Raw genomic sequence first — 17,672 nt, 5'->3', positions numbered from 1 at the left:
CTCCTGAGTCATGGGTGTTTTCTATGTAGATATATAAGTAGGTAATTATTTGTAAAAGTATGTATAATCGTCACCAAACACCCATAGTACAAGCTTTGCTTAGTTTAGAGCTAGGTTGATCTGTGTGAGATGTCCCTTAATACTTATTTACGTTTTTTTCTTGCTCTTATCACTGCTGACGTAAAAAGTTGTATCTACCGTACTTACGTAAACAAAGTAAATTTGCACTTCATGCATTTTGATTCACGAGCTGGCGAGAGAGATGAGCGTTCGCATCAAAAACAGCTTTGCTCCCTTGTTTCAGAAAGTAATTAAAAGTTCTACATAAGATAACAGCAAGAAATACCAAGCAATAATTGCTTGGTATTTCTTGCTGTTATCTTATGTAGAACTTTTAATTACTTAAGAACAGCTTTTTGGTGGCGAATTCGTGTGACTCTTAACATAAATTGAGCACGTTTTCAATAATTGAAAACGTGCTCAATTTATGTTAAGAGTCACACGAATTCGCCACCAAAAAGCTGTTCTCATACAATCGAAGTTAGACTAAAACTGCTTAAATTACATGAAACCTGACATACAAAACTTTAACGTAACATTTAAATATCTATCCGAGTAGGTACAATACAGCGAGTAGAAGTTTTGCATATAACACTTCTACTCGCACTAATTTCTTCGTATTACAATTTCTAGAAACGAAAACTAGTCCCAGACGTAGATATAAATTGGAAGAGATCGCTCTTAAGCGATAAGACCGCCTGTTGTTACCTCTATTGTCTTTGTTTATGTTACTGTAAATTTATTGTAAACTACGAGTATGTGAGGTGTGCAATAAAGAGTATTGTATTGTGTTGTAAATGATGTTACTTGAATGTTCATGTCAAATGTCATTTTATTTCAGAATCATATATTTAAGAGTTGGACTCTTGTCGGTGGAGCGATTTTTGCATTTCGGTCCTCTGCCTTCTCCTTGACGGCCTGATACGATACGACGTTGAGCTTTTCCTTTACTTGATCTATGAACGTTCTCCCCCTCTCCCTCTCCATCTCCTTGCCTCTACTCTCTCAGTGATGTTTTTGATAAATTCGTCGTGTCGTAGCAGGTGTTCAACCATCTTTCCTCTTCTGTTTTCTAAGATGGTTCTCAACAAACTCCTCTTCTCGCCTAGTTACCATGCGTAAAACCTCTTCAATTATTTATTTCAGTATATTGTTTTAAAATGAGCTCATAACTTCGACCGTATGGCGGCGCCCAGATTCGTGTGCCTCTTAAATGGGTCGTATATATTTAGTAAGTAACATTTAAAACTTCATCTATTCTTTCACGTCATTCAAATTCTACCGTTGCACGCCACGCTTCAACTTCACGAAAGAATGAAACCGAATAAAAATACCTTTAAAAAGTTCGCTGAGCTCCCAATCGATCTACCATAGCACGCGAGGCTCTGATACAGTACCCAAACACAGACAGTAAGACTCATTATGGCACTGTAAGAGTCTTTGTTTGACGCCGAAAAACTGCGCGCAGCGTTACGTTTTATGAATTAAGTAATTTGACGTGCACGCTGTGTGCAACGTCAATAGAAGGTGTAGCCCTAACATATCCACCATACCAAATATTACTAGCGGTTGACCAAAATCAGCTGCAAATGGTATTAAAGGTATGAAAATCGGCACGATTAATCTTTAGGCCATTTGAATCAATTTGACCCGAAGCACCAAAAAAATAAAACAAACGGAAAGGAGTTATGACGTCATCTATTTCTTGTATGGAATAAAAAAAAAATATTCAGAAACCTATCGTGTGTGGTATTAAATGAAAGGGCATTTTGAGCCGGTTCTAAAAATATATCACGTTATTATATTTCCGTCACTTGCATTAAATTAAAATTAAAATAATTTTCAAAACATACCAAGTTTGGGCTCCTGCAGATACGAAACCGTTGAATTATTTTTTGTAAAATATACCTCAAGTAATCCCAATACATATCTAACCCCAAGAAATTAATTTCGAAAATATTTAGTTTTAGTACTTATTTTTTTTTATTACAAATTGTGATCTATCAATCTATCGATGAAACGGCCTCCTAGCCTAGTCGATAGTGACCCTGCCTATGAAGCAGGAGGTCTCAGGTTCGAATCCTGGTAAGGGCATTTACTTGTGTGTTCATCATCATCATCACACAAATAAATGCCCTTACCAGTTCTTGTATATATGTGTATATTATATATATCGTCGTTATATGGGAACCATGATGATGATGAACACACAAATAAATGCCCTTACCAGGATTTGAACCTGGGACCTCCTGCTTCATAGGCAGGGTCACTATCGACTAGGCTAGGAGGCCGTTTCATTGATAGATTGATAGTTCACAATTTGTAATAATAAAAAATAAAAAAAAATACTAAAACTAAATATTTAGAAATTAATTTCTTGGGGTTAGATATGAGGATATTGGGTATTACTTGAGATATATTTTACAAAACATAATGCAACGGTTTCGTATCTGGAGGAGCCCAAACTTGGTATGTTTTGAAAATTATTTTTATTTTAATTCAATGCAAGTGACGGAAATATAATAATGTGATATATTTTTAGAACCGGCTCAAAATTCCCTTTTATTGAATACCACACACGATAGGTTTCTGAACAAAAATTATTATTTATCCATACAAAAAAAGATGACGTCATAACTCCTTTCCGTTTTTTTTTTTGGTGCTACGGGTCAAATTGATTCAAATGGCCTAAAGATTAATCGTGCCGATTTTCATACCTTTAACACCATTTGCAGCTGATTCCCGAATTTCAGGGTGTACCGCTATCGCTAAAATGTATATTTTATTTTATTTATTGAAGGATCACAAATGGTACTTACATCTAGAAAATTACCCGAGACTAGAAAGAAATACAGAGTTTTGGACGGATGTTTAACCACTTATATTGGTGACATACTGATAGGTATAAAGAAGCATGTATCGCCAGCAGTGGCTCAGGCTAATTTTACAAGTATCTTTGTGCTATAGCCCCCTACGCACAAATACAAATTAATTTCTCGGCACTTTTGTTGCGTTAAACTCGTGTACCTACCTACAGAAAAATCATGTTACCTCGAATGTGTTCAACATAATTTTACTGTTCTAATCTCTGTATACTACGACCGAAACTTGCTTGACAAAGGAACTTACACTACTTAGAGGCGGTAATTTTTTGCCCTCGCTACTTTGCCCCCATTTGGGTTATTCCGTAGCGCTTGCCTATTTAATCGCTTACGTAATTTGCAGTTACTTCGCCAACTTTCCCATTTCGTAATTAGGGAGTGGAGGGAAAATACGTTGTTTACAATTATCAGTTCGCTGTTGTAATGTAATTAAGCCTTATGTTTCAAAGTGTCGGAAAATGGGAGATTCATTACTGAATTAAGGGAGGCATGAATTAAAGCCAAAATAAAAAAAAAGTTTTTAAAACACTTTTTTTTAAATGGATACTATACTTATCCATTGCGTCGACTCGTGTTGTACGGAAAACAATTGAATTGCTATTTCATCTGTGAAAAATATTAATCAAAATGCTCTGAATATATTCGAATGGTTTAGGAATGGGGTCGATAAAGGGATGGTACAGTCAAGAATTTTAATTTCAGTAAGTAAGTACCATTTCGGACCTTGTGACAGTGACACAAGTATGCTTAGGTCCGCGACTTTCATTTGATTGTCACTGTGACAAGGTACGAAATGGTACTGAAAACAAAATACTGCACGTACGTACCTGCCTTTGTTTTTTAGGGTTCCGAACCCAAAGGGTAAAAACGGGACCCTATTACTAAGACTCCGCTGTCCGTCTGTCCGTCCGTCCGTCTGTCACCAGGCTGTATCTCGTGATCTGTGATAGCGAGACTGCTGAAATTTTCACAGATGATGTATTTCTGTTGCCGTTATAACAACAAATACTAAAAACAGAATAAAATAAAGATTTAAGTGGGGCTCCCATACAACAAACGTGATTTTTGACCGAAGTTAAGCAACGTCAGGCGGGGTCAGTACTTGGATGGGTGACCGTTTTTTTTTGCCGTTTTTTGCGTTATGGTACGGAACCCTTCGTGCGCGAGTCCGACTCGCACTTGCCCGGTTTTCTTTATTCGAATTGGCGGCAGCACTGCCGTGCCTCCACATTGTGTGGAAGTATATAATTATTTTTAAATATTTTTTGTGTTTGTTTAAATGAAAAGCATCAAGTAGTACCTACCTAATCAATTTTTAGAATATTAAAAAACGTAGAATACTTATCAATAAATTGAGGATAATCAAAGTAAAAGTTTGTTTATCGTTTAATTTTTTAATGACTTATTGCACATTTTCTATAAATCATACACAAAATGCAGTATGTGGTCTGGAATCTTTTAGTCTAAAACTTCAAATCATCTGGCGGACTTCTGGCGTCCTCTCAGTAAAGCGACTTACCCACACATACACAATGACGCGTGTACAAGCGTGCTGCGCACACATATAAACGCAAATGATTTTTGATGTATGGCGTGTCCGCCCTGTGGAACCGTCCGACATGAGCCAGACCTCCAATACCCAGCTGTCATTATATTTGCAAAGCAATCGAGCCCCGACACGGCCTGATTCCGGCGCCCCCCTATTGGGCCGATTGCTTACATTATCTATCCGACAACGCCCCGTCTGGTCAACAACTTGAGTATTTTCCTTACGATCTACTACCGTAAACTCGGGTAACTATAGTCCTATAATACAACCATGGTCCAGTTTTTAACGTTAATTATTTTAATTAACGAGCCTTTTTGATTTGTACTCGTTGCATTTATTTTGGAGCTTAGATGTACTAATGTTTTTTCTATATTAGATACTCAACATAATTTGAAAAATATTTATTATTTTATTATTTTACTGAAACATGAATTTGGACCATAGTTGTCAGTTGTGGAGTAAGATTACCTGAGTTTACGGTACACTTACTTTAAGTTTTTACTATATAACAGTTCCAAATTAAAGCAGAATGCAGAATTATGTGTCTAAAAACTCAGAACAAGGTACCTAATCCTAATCAATAATCGAATGCTGTATCCTAGCGGTCTTACTGATTTAGTAACTTAAAGTTACCCTTAAGTTTTCGTTTTTAAAAGCATATTTGCGAATAGTTATAGCTATAGGCTCGATATAGGTCAATTCTTTAAGGTGCGAATCTATGCAGCACATATTTTTCCATTACACTATCAGTTTTTAATAAATATACTGTCGAGAAGCAGTACGTGATTGTGGTAGTGAGAGCACTAAGTCAGATCTGACAGCAATGTAACATGCAGAACAGAAATAAACAAAATACAGGAATCCCGTACGGGTACTTGGTTGCACATCACCGAATCTAGTCTGTACGCGTACGAATATCTGAAATCCTTTTATTATGAGAGAATGTCAGGTGAATATATGGAGGTGGATCAGATTGCATGTTGATTGCAGGAGTTTCATTAACCCTTTTAGCCCGTAGCGGCAACATACATGCCATCATACTTAAAACAAAAACGGATCTCTAATGTAAGAATTACGGTCCGAAATCGAATGAAGAAAGGAATGTCAGATGGTTAAAAAGTTAACCTCAAAAAGTGAATAGAATCAGGCGTTACTTTGCGGAAATCCATACTAATTAAAACCAAAATATTATTTTGCTAATCCGCGAAAAAACGCAGATTAGCAAAATAATATTAAAATAATATTTTGGTTTTAATTAACCTCAAAAATTAACTGGTCATCGTTTTTGCCTATTGTGTCTCAAAAATTCAAACAAACAAAAATTGCATCAAAAATACTCAAGATAACGTCACACATACCTAACTAGTCTAACAATTATAACATAATTATAATTGTTATGAAACCAAGCTGTCACTTTTCCAGATTTCTTTTCCTCAACAAATCCTTACAATTTCTTTACGGTCCTCTAAAAAAATGTAAATTTTACGATATCAGAATTGAATGCGTTCAGCCCAATGATATTTTTATTCGTGCAATAGATATTGAAAGTAGGGTCCCACCGGAAGCGGATCCTGATTTACGATAACAATAAATCTAATTTATAGCTCTCTCCTTCAAATGTCACTAACAATACAAGAGGCATATTTAAAATTTGAAATCTGAGCTTGATTTGTTATTGATATGATATAAACTTGATGCATCTGGAGGCAAAAACGTGCCAAACATTGGGCGGGCAGGAAAGTCGCATACTTAACTCTAAAAAAACGTACTTCGAGAGTCAAAAGCTCTAGAGCAGAAACGTATCACTTTCTGCACACTTCCTAGAAGAAGAATTACCCACTTTTAAAGCATGAGAAATGAAAAAAAAGGTATAGGTAAGTATACTTTTTTTTTTCATTTCTCATGCTTTTAAAGTGGGTAATTCTTATCTCATGCTTATTAGTGCGCGCGAGATACACTGTGAGTCCTTTCTCGCGTCAAGTACCTATGTACTTAACTTACCTATCGTATATAATAAATAGAGTTAAAAAAATTAATCTTCGAACATATCTCTAGTACGAGTACCCTTATTTATATTCTGCCAATGATTTGTATGAATACCCGCTATTTTCGACAGCATTATTATTGTGATACATTGAATTTAATACCTTAGCTATAAGAAATAGAAAGTAGAATAGACATCATGAAAGAAAAGAAGTAAAGCTAAATTCTATAAGTAACTAGTAGGTATACCTGACCAATCGATTTGTGTAATTACTTATATTTTTTGTACAAATTATCATAATATTTTACGATAATCATACTGTAAGAATTAAAGATATAATACAGTGTACAAACTCAGATAAGAAATTAACTCATAAATATTATTTAAAACTACGTTTTTTTATGTAGGTATAAAGTATTTATTAATAACCTAACAACAAGACGAGGAAGTTAATCTCATGAAGGAGAAACTAAACTAAATATTAAATCGCCATTAACAGATCCTAACCAAATATATTTCGGATCATCCTGAAGTTAGTTTGGTATATTCTGCCTCGTGTTTGGAAAGGACTCGCTCTTCCTTTCATGAATTCTATTAATGGCAACATTTTGATTAATCCTTTCGAACCTCATCAATTTACTTCATTTAAAGGCGTGGAATTACTATCTCGTTAAGAGGAAAGGGAACAACCGCTGTTCCATACAAACGTAGTCTTCATTTCCTCTCTGGATATTGGCATTATGGTAAATATTTTTACATAACTTGATGTATAGGCCCCTACTTTGGTCTTTTTTCCATTTTTTTTCATTATTGTCAAAATTGGGAGCTAAAAACGGATTTCATACAATTCTTTAAATGGGAGCATCTATAATAATTCAAAATTCGAAAAAAACAAAAACGTACAGGGTTAATATACAACATATTGTGTCAAAATATTTTCAATATTTCTACTACACTAAAAAGGAATATGAATATGATATATCCAGATAGGAACTACGTTTGTATGAAAAGGCGATTTTGCGCGAATCCTCCACTTTAATCTTAATATTATAAATGCGACAGTTAACTCTAGCTATCGGTTTACCTTGCATCTTCACGTTTAAACTGCTAAACCGATTTAGATGAAATTTGGTATGAAGGTAGTTTGGGGCCCGGGGAAGGACAAATGATAGTTTTTATCAATCGTCTAAAGCTAGTGGCTTATAAATTGTATTGAAATACACTTTTTGCCCGCGACTTCGACTGCGTTGTATGATGATTTTTACCCAACTGAAAACAATGTTATCCTTCCATGGGCTTCAAACTATCTTCACTAAATTTCATCTTAATCAGTTCAGCGATTAAAACATGAAAAGGTACCCTAGTAGCATTTTCGTTGGGGCCCACGGTGCCAACGGTAGGGAAAACGTTGGGATGAGGTTCGTTCCGTAGCCAACATTAATTTTGTATTGGCCCACCATCGCATTTACCAACATTCGCTGTGGCACAGATGCCCAACAATGGGCCTTTGTGTATTTTGGTACCGTTGGCTAAACAACGATAATATTCGTTGGCCCAATGATGACATATATCGCATTTACCAACATTGGCAGTGGCAGTGATGCCCAACAATGGGCCTTTGTGTATTTTGCCACCGTTCGCTAAACAACGATAACATTCGTTGGCCCAATGGTGACGAATACCGCATTTACCAACATTGGCTGTGGCACGGATGCCCAACAATGGGCCTTTGTGTATTTTGGTAACGTTGGCTAGTCAAGGATATCATCCGATGGCCCAATGATGACAAATATCGCATTTACCAACATTGGATGTGGCACTGATACCCAACAATGGGCCTTTGTTTATTTTGGTAACGTTGGCTAATCGACGATATCATCCGATGGCCCAATGACGACAAATATCGCATTTACCAACATTGGCTGTAGCATTGATGCCCAACAATGGGCCTTTGTGTATTTTGGTAACGTTGGCTAATCAACGATATCATCCGATGGCCCAATGATGACAAAAATCGCATTTACCAACATTGGCTGTGGCACTGATGCCCAACAATGGGCCTTTGTTTATTTTGGTAACGTTGGCTAATCAACGATATCATCCGATGGCCCAATGACGACAAATATCACATTTACCAACATTGGCTGTAGCACTGATGCCCAACAACGGGCCTTTGTTTATTTTGGTAACGTTGGCTAATCAACGATATCATCCGATGGCCCAATGACGACAAATATCGCATTTACCAACATTGACTGTAGCATTGATGCCCAACAATGGGCCTTTGTGTATTTTGGTAACGTTGGCTAATCAACGATATCATCCGATGGCCCAATGATGACAAATATCGCATTTACCAACATTGACTGTGGCACTGATGCCCAACAATGGGCCTTTGTTTATTTTGGTAACGTTGGCTAATCAACTATATCATACGATGGCCCAATGACGACAAATATCGCATTTACCAACATTGGCTGTAGCATTGAGGCCTAACAATGAGCCTTTGTGTATTTTGCTACCGTTCGCTAAACAACGATAACATTCGTTGGCCCAATGGTGACGAATACCGCATTTACCAACATTGGCTGTGGCACGGATGCCCAACAATGGGCCTTTGTGTATTTTGGTAACGTTGGCTAGTCAAAGATATCATCCGATGGCCCAATGATGACAAATATCGTATTTACCAACATTGGCTGTGGCACTGACGCCTAACAATGGGCCTTTGTGTATTTTGGTACCGGTGGCTAAACAAGGATAACATTCGTTGGCCCAGTGAGCACAAATATCGCATTTACCAACATTGGCTGTGGTACTGATGCCCAACAATACTAGTTGAGTTTGCTTGTGGCGTCACTAGATGGCGTTACTGTCTCCAAACATCGAAGTTATAGTTATTTTCTCGATTATTCCGGATATAATCATAATATTTTTTTAAAGTAACTTATAAATCTAATAGCTATAACTATAAAATTTATACATAAATTTAAAAAATTGTATTTTACCAACATTTTCTCAATTTAAATCTCAAAAAACATAAATCTCGCTTACGAAGTTTCGAAGTGCAGTTAGTATATATACAAATTAGAGTGTATAGTAAGTGTACTTGCTTCGGCAGTACATATACTAAAATTGGAACGATACAGAGAAGATTAACAACAACTGCTGCCTAGCCTAGGGCCTTCATGTGGATACAACCAATGCCTACCGTAGTGTAATTGTAATATTTATCAGCAAAGGCCCAACGTCGTATTACACAACCACTTACTTAACGTAGGGTATCTGTAGGACTCGTAAACAAAAGCCCATTACATAATTAGACTGTAGGCACACTTAAATTACACAACTATTTACCTACGGTAGTATTGTAAGAATCCTACACAAGGCCCAACGTTAAAGTTACAATGTTGGCCCTTTGTGGGACAAGCTGTGTTGGGCCTTCAACCTGGTGCACGACTACCTACCGACCTACCTGACTTGCCGTTGGGTAATTGTTGAATTTGCAAACAGAAGCACAACGAAAAAATTGCCCTTTTTTATTTTTTTGCAGTTGGCCCTACAGCAAGCCATACGGCCAAATGTAACAATTAACCAACCATCAAACAAATGTGTATAGGCCCAACCACGGCCCAACCAAAACCACCACCGTTGAATAATTGTATGATTTATTTAAATAGGCCCAACGAAAAAATTACTCTAATGGCCCTCTGTTGGGAATCTTCGGGAGGGCCTTTGTCGAGGGCCCTCCAGCAAATCGTACGGCCAAATGTAACAATTAACCAACCATCAAACAAATGTGTATAGGCCCAACCACGGCCCAACCAAAACCACCACCGTTGAATAATTGTATGATTTATTTAAATAGGCCCAACGAAAAAATTACTCTTATGGCCCTCTGTTGGGAATCATCGGGAGGGCCTTTGTCGTGGGCCCTCCAGCAAATCGTACGGCCAAATATAACGGTTGCCCAACTAATACGTAAACAAAGGCCCAACAAAATCCCTACAAGAAAATGCTATTAGGGTAACAGACAATACATACACTAACTCATTTTACTTTCTCATTTATAATATTAGTAGGGATATAAAAGTAATTTTATATTGTGTGTAAGTATAATTTTATATTTATTTAGGGTTTTACATTTAATTTAGTTTTATTCATAGGTTTATTTAGTTTATAAGTAATTAGTATGTTTATCGCGTTGTTATTTCTTTAAATAATAATATTGGTTTATCGTAATGTATAATGAAAATCCATTAACCTCGTAACCCCCCGAAGTGAGGGAGGGGGGTGTAATGTGTCGTGATTACTTCTAATTAGGTCAAAGAACTTTGGGAACCTATCTGAAGCCGTATGCGAGATTGCGTTGTTATGTATTTTAAAATCTAAATAGCCCCTTGATTATAGACCGCTGCGGCATCGTGTAACAAAACCACAACATTTTTTTTAAGGTGTATTAGGGTAATTTCGTCAAAACTGTGAGATAATCCCGAAAAAGGCCTCTTATTATGATGGATTTTTTTGGAAATATTCATGTGATTTGCGGCATTATCCGATATACGAAATTATCCGTCTTCTCATCGTATAGGTACATATATTTCGTGTTAACGAGGATTTTGCCTTATCGAGGTTCCACTGTATTACATTGTTATTCTTATTATTCATTTGTTATATTATTATTTATAGACATGTATACATTGTTCCAGGTAAGCCAGCTGCTACGCGTTACCTATCTACAATAAAATAAACACATCTGAACTGAAGCTACAGGTACCTACATAATTAACAAGCAAAATATATGAAAAACCCTTGATACTTTTTTCTTAAAAATATTTCGTACCTTTTCCAAAATCGATTAAAAATGTAACTTACAGGCCAATTCGAACGTAATGATAATTGTATCATGTTATTTAGTTATCGTGCGTCTCGCCCGCACCAATACATGTACGGACAAGTACGAGCAAACTGCGCGATAACTGAATGACATCACTTACTGCCGTATTCGAACAATGAGATATGTCAAATACTAGATATTGAAACGATATGGATTGGATATGTCAGTGTCAAACAAGTGTCAAAAGTGACGTTTTTGTTTGAAGAAACGTCAATTTTACACTTGTTTGACACTGACATATCCAATCCATATCGTTTCAATATCTAGTATTTGACGTATCTCATAGTTCGAATACGGCTATTAGATGTCATTCTGATATAAGTTTACGTTCGAATTGGCCTGTAAGACTAACCGTCTTACTGGACTAAGAGTAACTGCCGTATTCGAACTTCAAGATATTCACAAAAGACGACACGTACTAGATACATTCTAGATACGTTATAGTTTAGATATCAACTAGTTCTCTTTTGCAGCGCAATTCGGGCAACCAATGTCACTTTTACGTTAGATAGCGTAAGATATCTATTAGATGTGAATTGGATCTCTAAGTCATATCCTGAGGAAATCGTTCAAGAGTATCTCCAGGATCGCGCAAATGTCATATTTGACAGGTTAGATCTTAAACATATCGTTATCGTCGCTTGGTGATGTCTAAAAGATATCTAATAGATGTCTATTTTAAAATCCGAATCGGGCCCTCAGTCTACCGTGTTACTGGCCAATTGGAACGTACAGTACGGTTACCATCAGTTTCTCACTGACATAAACGCCGTCGAGAACGTAATTTACTTTCTATACATCCCGTTTGCACTAATATGCGAGTGCGAGCGAGATGTATAGAAAGTAAATTACGTTCTCGACGGCGTTTACGTCAGTGAGAAACTGATGGTAACCGTACTGTAGAGTAGGTATACTCTAGCTAAAGTAGTTAACACTCCCATAGTCATAAAAACATTTTAATTTGTTCCATAAACAAGCGTTACACAGCTAATTCTTTACAACGCCGTGGCGCCGTTGTGGCCGGTTTAGAAATTCAACAGAGGCATTAAACAATAGCGCTGAGTGATGGCTTCATCCCCCTAATCTTACGGAGTAATCTTTTAGTAAGCCTGCTGACACGGTTTGCCTGTATTTAGTGGAAAAAAAGACTTTTCACCTCAGCAGCTCGAACAAGGGTACTTTGCTTCTTAAAAACAGTGAACAAAATGCGATTTTGCTCACTAAGTAACTTTGTCTCACTCAGTGAGCAAAATCGCATTTTGCTCACTGAGTGAGACAAAATGAGTGAGCAAAATCGCATTTTGCTCACTGAGTGAGACAAAATGAGTGAGCAAAATCGCATTTTGCTCACTGAGTGAGACAAAATGTCATTCAAGTGACCTTTATAGTCAAATGTCATTTCAACATGCGGGGTCTAATACAAGTTCGATATACTTGGGTTCTATTATCTCTGTCCCTCTAGGTATGTTCTCACTGCTTAGGGTAAAACATTTTGTGTACTACACGAGATCAAAGTTATTTACATCTCGTGCGCTTTTGAATCCCTTACTACGCTCAAGATTCTAAATTAGATTCACTCGCTACGCTCGTGAAAGAAATATCAAACTTTGATCTCTTGTTGTACAAATAACTATTGTATGTAGGAATTTTGACACCTTGTTTTGTTAATTTTAATTTGCGTCGAATATAATCAAATACATAAAATAGTCTCCATATTGCGCTCCGTGCACTACCTGTTGACTTTTGCTTGAGTTCTATATTTCCTGCTACCCAAAGGTTGTCTGGAAGAGATCGCTTTTTAGCGATAAGACCGCCTGTTGTTACCGGGTTCTATTTTTCCGTTAAAATTTCTTTGTAGTTTTACATGTATGTAAAATGTATAATTATTGGTGCAATAAAGAATATTTACTTACTTACTTACTTACTTACATACTTAAGATATATTATACAAGCCGTTATACATACGCGCTGGTGACCTAGCGGTAAGAGCGTGCGACTTTCAATCCGGGGGTCGCGGGTTCGAACCCCCGCTCGTACCAATGAGTTTTTCGGTACTTATGTACGAAATATCATTTGATATTTACTAGCCGCTTTTCGGTGAAGGAAAACATCGTGAGGAATCCGGACTAATCCCAATAAGGGCAAGTGTACTGATGGCAGTCGCTTTCGTAAAAACTAGTGCCTACGCCAATTCTCGATATTAGTTGCCAAGCGGACCCCAGGCTCCATGAGTCGTGGCAAAAGCCGGGACAACGCGAGGAAGATGAAGATGATGATACAAGCCGTTATATGTATCTTGTCACCACACCATCTGTCCGAGTTACTTAAGTGGTAAAGTTATGCTTAACACCAACTGCAAGTCTGCAACACTATCGTAAGTATCGCAACCCCATATGCACGTCCGTTACAGCGAAGCTCACTTCGCCAACTTATTACTATCAAAAACTTTGCGGCTTACCGCCTAACCTAACCCAGAACACACTACATCACTAACTACTTGCACGGAGTTACGCCATTATTACATCAACGATCATACCATCGTATTTTGAAAATGTCGTATGTTGATTCGACATTCCTATGAAGATAGACATTACACTTTTAACTGCTTATAAGGTCTTTAGTCAAGAAAGTTACATATTATTGTAGACTTTAAAGGAGATACGACGTTACGGTTTTAAAGTCATACCAAGCTTAAATCAAAAGGGTAGTAAGTCGCTATGTAACTTGTATAACATATGATCTTTTGTAGATGGATATAGTCGGTTTCAAAGACACGGGATCATTAGTGAAGTTTCGCTGCGATTGGTGCAGCGTTGAGAGGTAATTATAAATGGTAACTCTGGTGAGACTTTTTGGTGGAACGTTTTGGTAGTTAGTATTCAAATTTTGGGCGTATTAACAGGTTGTAAACAGTTGCTATCAGATGTATCAGACGGCCAACGTGCTCAAAATATCTGATCACGCACTTGACAATAGAGGAGTGTTCAGATGTTTGTGAGCACCTTGGTAGCTGCGATATATCTGATGGTGACTGTACAGTATACACTTACATAATACATGTTCGTGACATAATACATATTGAATTCTATAATATAAAATTTCATAACATAATATTATGTAATCTTATAGCAGACTTTCATAAACTAATAGAATTGAATCTAAGTATAAAATAAATATTATAGGGACATTCTTACATAAATTGACTAAGTCTCACGGTAAGCTCAAGAAGGCTTGTGTTGTGGGTACTTAGACAACGATATATATAATATACAAATACTTAAATACATAGAAAATACAAACAAATATCTGTGCTCATCACAAACAAATAAATGCAAGTATGTACAAATACTATACAAATACAAAATAAACTCATTATTGCACACCTAAATACAGAGAATAAGCAGCATCATCAAGTAGAAAACAACAGGCGGTCTTGTCGCTAAAAAGCGATCTCTTCCTGATAACATGTAGGTAGCGGAAAGGATCTTAAAGCCCGGCAACGCATTAGCAAACCCTCTGATGTAGCAGGTGTCCATGAGCGATGGTCATTGCTTACTATCAGGTGATTCGTCTGCTAGTTTGCCTCCTTTATCATAAAAAACTCGCACCCCTCGGTCGTCGCCTATAGCTGTATCGGCATTAAGTATTTCTAAAAACGCCGAAATTTCAGTTAAAAAGCTAACAAAGCCAAACAAGAGCAGTAAAATAAGATTTTTATCGCCAATAAACCGCAAGACATTAAAGTCGGTGCATAAAGTACATGAATGCGTACTAAAATGTAATTGTTACGTAAAAACGGGATACTCGTTTTGTAAGACTTGGCCCGGCGAAACAAAGGGGTGGAGATACCTACAGTGGTCATTATACATGCAGTAAGACAATGGGGTTGGCAAATGGCAACTGGCAAAGGATTTTAAATGGTCATCATAGATTATACCTGTCTCTAGTTTTCAATGAAATCTGGCTTAAAGGTTTGGCATCCATGCAATAAAATTGAAAAAAATAAGAATTTGTCACTAATTCGTAGGATTGACAGGTAAAACCTATCTGGCGCCATATTTGTAAAATACTTGCACCGGCCAACCCTATTTCATTAAGTTACTAAAGGACAACAACATAATTCAAACGGTTAGTGTGGACTGACTGACATATATATTTGGAACAAGAGACATTTTAAATTCAAATATGATATTACAATACAAGAATCGGTTGCATGATTTAAGAAGATTGCGTTTCTAATGAAAGTAATGAAGTGTGACGTATCAGCTTAGGGTTGTATTATATAAACATTTTTTTTTATTTTTTTTTATATTCTTTTTTTTTCTATTTATGGTTAGGAAAACTCATGAATACATATACTCATAAATACATAAACTTTATGTAGTAAATATTCTTTCGTTTATTATTCATGTTTTACGCTTAATCACCCTGCCCCTCATTTATTGATCCTTCTATTGTCTTACTGTTTCAACTAACCCACTGGCCCCCCTTGGACCGGGTCCAGGCATAGGAATTGGCCAACGTTTCGCCTGTAACTCCAACGTCCAAATGGATCCCGTATATCTTCCGAAGACGATGAATAATGCCTTTTCATATAAAAGATATGAGCTTTGTATTCAACAATGGCTTTAGTTTCGTTGATTAATTGGGCTCTTAGAAAATAACAAGATACCTGCGCTTTGGGTTGATTGATTTTTGCGATGGAAGATAGTATTTGTTAAGTATTAGAAATAATAGTTATTTACGATACAAGTGCGAAACTCCTATTCATTCGCACGTGTATCGTACAACGTGTTATAGTGGCCCTTTAAATTTTTGACGTAGTTACGTAGTTATTTTAGCACAGGGTGTCGATATACAAATAAATTGTTATTTTACTTCCTAAAGAGGGTTAGAAAATATTTTGTACGCAATTAAAAACAACTAGAATTACATATGAAAATTTATAATTTCTTATAAATATTAAAATTTAATTTTTATTACCAATTTGTTATATTTCCGATTCCATTTTGTTTCCAGCAAATTTTATGATAACTTTCATACTTCTCTGCCGACCTCAATCTCCAAAAGTCCAGATTATGGTTTGTGCAGCCAGGATTTTGGATGATGACTAAGTTATCTTTATTATACTTAAAATTTTCCAAAAACGTATCTTCTATTTAATTTACCGGCTAAGGCTACAGTTGCACACTCATTTCACCTCCTTTACTATCAATAAGAGCTAGCCCGTCCCTAAACTGTTTCCTCTCTGGACCGTGAGGTATGAACTCAGGGTTCGCCACATCTTCACTAATAGGCACGTAAACTGAAGGAACTTCAAATCCTTTTCTTAGTGATTTATCTGCTATTTCATTGTCATCTGATGTGTGATGATTAGGATTACGGTTAACTGCTTTAACTTTATCCTCTGAAATATCTTCTTTAGTTAGATTATTACCTTCAGTAATTACTTTAGTATCATTAATTTCTACAGCATCCACAGTTACATTGGCAACAATTTCGTCATCATCAGCGCTTTTCCGATTATATTGGCTTTCATTAGTAAACTGTAACGTCACCGGAACTCCATTCATCATGAATTTTAATCCTTCGATTTTGATGACTGCTGCGTAGCATTGGAAACATGTTAATATCAGAATCGCTATCACTCTTTTATATTTTGCTGGATTTATTTTGTGATTCTTCATCTTCCTGTTGTAGTTAGTATAATAAGCTTAAGACTAAGTATTTTACGACCAAGTATGTGTTTTATTTATTTTTCACTTTCGTTTCTTACTATTATTCACTGTAGCATAACTATTTTATTCTTTTTCTATACACACACAGTTTAACTTTAGCATTTTAGCAATAGTGAGTCGAATTAACTGTTATTTTTCGTGTTTCTTACACGGAATGTTAATGCAGACTGCATTTAGTTCGCTATTTAAAGTCCAATTATTAGTAACAGAGTGTGTGGAATTGCTGTAATTGAATTTAATTGTAAGGCGTACTGTATTTGAAAAACATGATATCGATTTGACATTTGGCAAATTTTTGGCGTATAGTACGACTGCTATAATATAAGCTGAATTCTTAGGGTTTTCCAAACAGGATAGAAACAAGATAGATTAGAGTCAACATAATTTTGTCAAAAAATAGTTTCTACTAACTGCAGCGTTTTCTAAATATGCAGGGTTTCTTGTTTCAAAAAATAAAATAAATATTTCCAAGCAAAATTTCAAATTTTAAACAAAAGTTACGTAAACCTGATGTGTTAATCATGGATTTGAAACCAAGCAAGGACCTAATCTTCCTTTTTGG

General features: G+C 36.3%; 1 protein-coding gene across 4 annotated transcripts in view; it reads left to right on the top strand.

The window, feature by feature from the left end:
- LOC134795644 (uncharacterized) overlaps positions 1 to 17,672 on the top strand; it is a 439,378-nt gene that overhangs the window by 105,894 nt on the left and 315,812 nt on the right. The window lies entirely within an intron of this gene.

The sequence above is a fragment of the Cydia splendana genome, chromosome 12, assembly GCF_910591565.1.
Source record: "Cydia splendana chromosome 12, ilCydSple1.2, whole genome shotgun sequence".
Classification (NCBI taxonomy): domain Eukaryota; kingdom Metazoa; phylum Arthropoda; class Insecta; order Lepidoptera; family Tortricidae; genus Cydia; species Cydia splendana.
This window is presented reverse-complemented; position numbering and strand designations above follow the sequence as displayed.